This window comes from Meriones unguiculatus, chromosome X (assembly GCF_030254825.1).
Source record: "Meriones unguiculatus strain TT.TT164.6M chromosome X, Bangor_MerUng_6.1, whole genome shotgun sequence".
Taxonomy (NCBI): domain Eukaryota; kingdom Metazoa; phylum Chordata; class Mammalia; order Rodentia; family Muridae; genus Meriones; species Meriones unguiculatus.
This window is the reverse complement of record NC_083369.1, coordinates 114,961,175-114,967,852: the sequence shown is the minus strand read 5'-3', so window position 1 is coordinate 114,967,852 and position 6,678 is coordinate 114,961,175.

The following is a 6,678-nucleotide window of genomic DNA, read 5'->3' as shown; positions in this document are numbered from 1 at the left end:
ACTTCTGCAAATAGTGATACTTTGACTTTATCCTTTCCAATTTGTATCCCCTTGATCTCCTTCAACTGTCTTATTGCTCTAGCAAGGAATTTCAGAAATATGTTGAAGAGATATGGAGAGAGTGGGCAGCCTTGTCTTGTCCCAGATTTTAGTGGTATTACTTTAAGTTTCTCTCCGTTTAGTTTGATGTTGGCTATAGGCTTGCTGTATATATTGCCTTTACTATATTTAGATATGTGCCTTGTATCCCTGATCTCTCCAAGACTTTAAACATGAATGGAAGTTGGATGATGTCAAATGCTTTTTCAGCATCTAGAGAGATTTTCATGTGGTTTTTTTCTTTCAGTTTGTTAATATGGTGGACCACATTGATGGATTTCCATATATTGAACCACCCCTGCATACCTGGGATGAAGCCTACTTGGTCATAGTGGATGATATCTTTGATGTCATCTTGTATTCGGTTTGCAAGTATTTTGTTGAGTATTTTTGTATCAATGTTCATAAAGGAGATTGGCCTGAAATTCGCTTTCTTTGTTGGGTCTTTGTGAGGTTTAGATACCAAGGTGACCGAGGCTTCATAGCATGAGTTTGGTAGTGTTCCTTCTGTTTCTATTTTGTGGAATAGTTTGAAGAGAAGTGGAGTTACCTCACACTTATGGACACTTGATCTTTGACAAAAATGCAAAAAACATACAGTGGAAAAAAGATAGCATTGTCAATAAATGGTGCTGGGATAACTGGATGTCTACATGTAGAAAAATGAAAATAGATCCATACTTATCACCCTGCACATAACTAAAGTCCAAGTGGATCAAAGACCTCAAAATAAAACCAGACACATTAAATCAGTTAGAAGAAAAAGTGGGGAAGACCCTAGACTCATTGGTACATGAGACAACTTCCTGAACAGAACACCAACAGCACAGGCTCTAAAAACAACAATCAATAAATGGGACCTCATGAAACTGAAAAGCTTCTGAAAGCAAAGGAAACTGTCATCCAAACACAACGACTGCCTACAGATTGGGAAAGAATCTTTGCCAACCCTTTTTCTGACAGAGGGCTCATATCCAGTATATATAAAGAACTAAGGAAGCTGAAAAGTAGCAAACCAAGTAATCCAATTAAAAAAGGGGGAACAGAGCTAAACAGAGAATTCTATGTAGAGGAATATAGAATGGCAGAGAAACACTTAAAGAAATGCTCAATATCATTAGCCATCAGAGAAATGCAAATCAAAACGACCCTGAGATTTTACCTTACACCCATCCAGAATGACCAAGATGAAAAACTCAAGTGACAATACATGCTGGAGAGGCTGTGAAGAAAGGGGAACACTCCTCTACTGCTGGTGGGAATGTAAACATGTACAATCATGCTGGAAATCAATCTGGCTCTTCCTCAGACAACTAGGAATAATGCTTCCTCAAGATCCAGCCATGCCACTCCTAAACATATATCCAAAATGGGCTCAAGTGCACAATAAGGACATTTGCTCCATGTTTGTAGCAACTTTATTTGCAATAGCCAGAAGCTAGAAACAGCCCAGATGCTCCTCAACTGAAGAATGGTTGCAGAAATTGTGGTAGATCTACACAATGGAATATTACTCAGCAATGAAAAATGAGGAAATCATGAAATTTGCAGGTAATTTTTTGGGACCTGGAAAAGATCATCCTGAGTGAGCTGTCCCAGAAGCAGAAAGACACACACGGTATATACGCACTCATAATGACATGTAATGTAGGATAAACTTATTAAAATCTCTACACCTAAAGAAATTAATCAAGAGAGAGGATTCTGGCTAAAATGCTCAATCCCCGCCCAGAAAGGCAAAGAGAATGGACATCCAAAGAAGAAGAAGAAGAAGAAGAAGAAGAAGAAGAAGAAGAAGAAGAAGAAGAAGAAGAAGAAGACAGGAAACGACCTAGGAACCTGCCACAGAGGGCCTCTGCAAGGCCCTGCCCTGCCCTGCAGACTATCAAAGCAGATGCTGAGACTTATGGACAACTGTTGGGCAATGTGTATGGAATCTTATGTAAGAAGTGGGAAATATTAAGATCTGGAGAGGAGAGCAACTCCACAAGGAGAGCAACAGAACCAGAAATTTGAACACAGATGTCTTCCTAGAATCTCATACTCCAACAAAGTACCATGCATGGAGATAACCTAGAACCCCTGCACAGATGTAGCCCATAGCAGTTTAGCGTCCAAGTGGGTTACATAGTATTGTGATTAGGGACTGCCTCTGACATAATGTGATTTGCCTGTTCCTTGATCACCTCCCCCTGAGGTGACAGCACCATCGTGATGATATCTGATAGACTATAATCAAATCTGATAGACTAAGATCAGAAGGAAGGAGAGGAGGACCTTCCCTATCAGTGGATTTGGGGAGGGGCATTCATGAAGAAGGGGGTGAGAGGGTGGGACCTGTAAGGGAGGAGGGAAGGGATTATAAAGTTAAATAATTTAGTTGAGTTTCTAATGGTATTATTACAGAATCAAAGATATATAATTTACATCTCTTCCTATAGCACCACATAGTGATATTGAACTCTTGAGATCAGAGGAGAGGCCATAATTTCACTTCAACATGATCCAGCTTTTAGGAGAAGAGAAATCTGCAGAAGCCACTGTAGCTGTGCTGCCTAAGAATTCTGAGCAGATGTGACATCCAGGAAGGGCAGCATGAAGAGGGGCAAATCTGAGCAAACATTCACATGTCTATGTAAAAATGCAGCAAGCATTTGCTGATACATAAATATTAGCATAGCTTCAAACAGAGAAGTCTTTTTGAAATGTAGTATAAATCTTACACACAATAAGAGAAAAGTACATTCTTCAATTGTCACATGACCCTGAAAGAAGCTTTCTTATGTCTTTGGACTTCAGTTCCCACCTGAACTAAAAAACCACAGAATATAATGTTGAGGTAATTTGTTTAGAATAGATGACTTAAACTGAAACCCGAGTATGAAAAAAATGTAAGTGCTCAACTTCAACCACCAGCCAGTATAATTATTTATTGTTTTAAAAGAGAAATGACTTCTGGTGGTTTATTTATTTGTTCTTCAGATAATTTAGTAGCCTCTTGGAAATATAGTTCAAGTACTTATTCCATGGAAGGAGTAAACTATGTCACTGAATTCATTTTCTGCTGTCTTTCTCAGAACCCAGAGGTTGAAGAAGACCCAACAAAAAGAGAGAATTTCAGACCTATCTCTTTTATGAACTTTGACTCAAAAATATTCAATAAAATATTAGCAAAACAAATCCAAGAACACATAAAAGATATCATCCACCATGACCAATTAAACTTCTTCCCAGGCATGCAGGAGTGGTTCAAATATGGAAATAAATCAATGTAATCCACCAAATAAACAAACAGAAGGAAAAAAAGAACACATAAATAGCTTAGATGCCGAAAAAGCATTTGACAGAATCCTACACCCATTAATATTTTTGTTTTAGAGAGATCAGGAGTACATGGCATATACTTAAACATAGCAAAGGTAATATATAGTAAGCCTATAGCCAATATCAAACTAAATGGAGAGAAACTTAATCAATCCCCCTGAAATCAGGGAAAAGTTAAGCATGTCCTCTCTCTCAGTAGTTCTTCAAAGTAGCACTTGAAGTCTCCTAGATTCAGCAACAGAAAACTAAAAGAGATAAAGAGGATACAATTTGGAAAGGCAGAAGTCAAAGTATCACTCTTAGCAGATGTGAGGATAGTATACACAGTGACTACAAAAATTCTACCAGAGAATTCCTTCAGCTGATAAATGCTTTCTACAAAGTGACTGGATACAAAATTAACTCAAAAAATCAGTAGCCATCTGGTATATAAAAGAACAAAGAGATGAAAAAGAAATTAGGGAAAGAACACCCTTTATAATAGCCACAAATAACATAAAGTACCTTGGTATAACACTAACCAAGCAAGTGAAATACGTGTATATATAAAAAAAAAAAAACAAAAAATCCAAAGAAATCAAAAGCAAAACAAAACAAACAAAAACTACACATCTCTGAAGAAAGAAACTGAAGAAGATATCAGAAGATGGAATGATCTCCCATGCTCATAGACTAATAGAATTAACATAGTGAAAATGGATACCCTAGCAAAAGCAATTTACAGATTAAATGCAATTCCTATCAAAACATCAACACAATTATTTACAGAACTTTAAAGAACAATCCACATTTTCATATGAAAAAACAAAGAAAAAATGTAGATTTGCTAAAACAGTCCTGTTCAATGACAGATCTTCTGGAGGTATCTCCATCCCTGATCTCAAGCTGTACTATAGAACAACATTAATAAAACTAGCATCGTACTGGCAGAGAAGCAGGGCTGGATGATCAATGGAATCGAATAGAAGAACTCCACATAAACCCTCACACAAATGCACACCTTATTTTTGACATAGAGTCCAGAAAAATACGAGGGAAGAAAGACTGCATCTTCAACAAATGGATACCTTCGTGTAGAAAAATGCAAGTAGATCCACAGTTATTATCCTGCTCAAAACTAAATTATAAGAGGATCAAACACCTCAATATAAAACCAGACACAGTAAACCTGTTAGAAGAAAATTGGGGAAGAGCCTTGAACTCATTGGCACAGGAGACAAGAACCGGAACAAAGCACCATAGCACAGCTCTAAGATGGATAATCAATAAATGGGACCTTATGAAACTGAAAGGCTTCTGTAAAGCAAAGGACACTGTCGTCAGAACAAAACATTATCCTGTGGATTGGGAAAGGATCTTCACCAACCCCATACCTGACAGGGGGATAATATCCAGAATGTAAAAAGGACTCAAGAAGATAAACACCAATAAATCTAGTAGTACAAATAAATAATGGTGTACAGAGCTAAACAGAGAATTCTCAATAGAGGAATTTTGAATTTCAGAGAAACAGCTAAAGAAATGTTCAACATCGTTAGTCATCAGGGAGATGCAACTCAAAACAACCCTGATATTTCACCTTACACCCATCAGAATGGCTAAGATCAAAAACTCAAATTATAGCACATGCTGGAGAGGATGTGGAGAAAGGAGAACCCTCCTCCACTGATGGTGGGAAAGTAACCTTGTTCAACCCATTTGGAAATTAATCTTGTGCTTTTCAATAAAATTAGGAAGAGTGATACCTTAAGATCCAGCTATATGTCTCCTACGCATATACCCAAAAGATACCCCACCAATCACTAAAGATATTTGTGCAACTATGTGCATAGAAGCTTTGTTTGTAATAGTCAGAATTTGGAAACAACTCAGATTTCCCTTGACAGAGGAATGGATACAGAAATTGTGGTTTATTTGCACAATGAAATACTACTCAACTATTTTAAAAAAAAGGAACTCATGAAACTTGCAGGCAAATGGTGGGAACTAGAAAAGATCATCCTGAGTGAGGTAACCCAGAAACAGAAAGACACACATTGCATATATTCAATCTTAAGTGGTTTTTAGACATATAATATAGAATAAGCATACTAAAAGCTATACTCCTAAATAAGCTAAACAACATGAAGTACTTTAGGAGAGATGGTCAGTTCTCAATGGCAAACATGATAGACATCAGAGGCAGGCAAAGACAGGGAAGCAGACAGGAGCCTATCACAGAGGACCTCTGAAAGACTCTACTGATCAATGCATTGAAGCAGAGGCTGAACTTATATCCAAAATTTTGGCAGAACGCATGAAATTTTATGAAAAAGGGGGAGATCGAAAGATCTGGAAGGCATCAGAGCTCCTAAAGGAGAACTACAGAGCCAAAAAATAAAATAAAATAAAACCCTCAGCCCTATGAGCCTGAAGAAAATGGTACCCCAAACAAAACCATGCATGGAGAGGACTTAAAACCCCTCCTCAGATGTAGCCCTAGACTCTGTCTACAAGTGGGTTCCCTATTAATGGGAGACGGGTCTGTCTCTGGCATGAACATAGTGGCAGGTTCTCTGATTCTGATCACCTCCACCTGGTGCTTGCTGGCCACAGAGGAAGAAAATGCAGCCAGTCCTGATGAGACCTGATAAACTAGGGTCAGATAGAAGGTAGAGGAGGAACTCCTCTCTAGGGGACTAGGGGCGTGGCCTAAGGGAGTGGCATAGGTGGAGAAGATGGAGGGCAGTTGTGATTGGGAGGAGACAAGGGAGAGGGCTACAGCTAGGGTACAAATTGAATAAATTGTAATAAATGATAATAATAATAATAATAATAATAATAATAATAATAATAGAAAAGGTAAGGTGGAGAATGATATAGAAAAATGCTCGAGCTCAGCCTCTCTCTTCTGTATGGTCATAAGTAGACAAGCATGCATGCACATTGCTGTGTTATAATAATTCTCCTAAGAAGAGATAACACACACATAGACTCACCCCATCTAAGGAGGCTACCACCAAATACCACTAAACAAAAGCCACCAAAGTTCAACTTGGTAAACCAATGAGCTTTATGAACACTACTTACAGGAGTAGAAATGACTCAAAAAAAGATTCATCACCAATGCTAGCTGCAGCCCTGGTTACAGCTCACAGATTTGAGAACCTAGAGCAGACTGCACAGCCTGCAGGCAGCTCAACAGGTTGGAATGTTTCCTTCCAAGAGACTCAGTTGGTCTAACCCACTTCCAGGCAGCTCAGCTGCTCTCAGAGT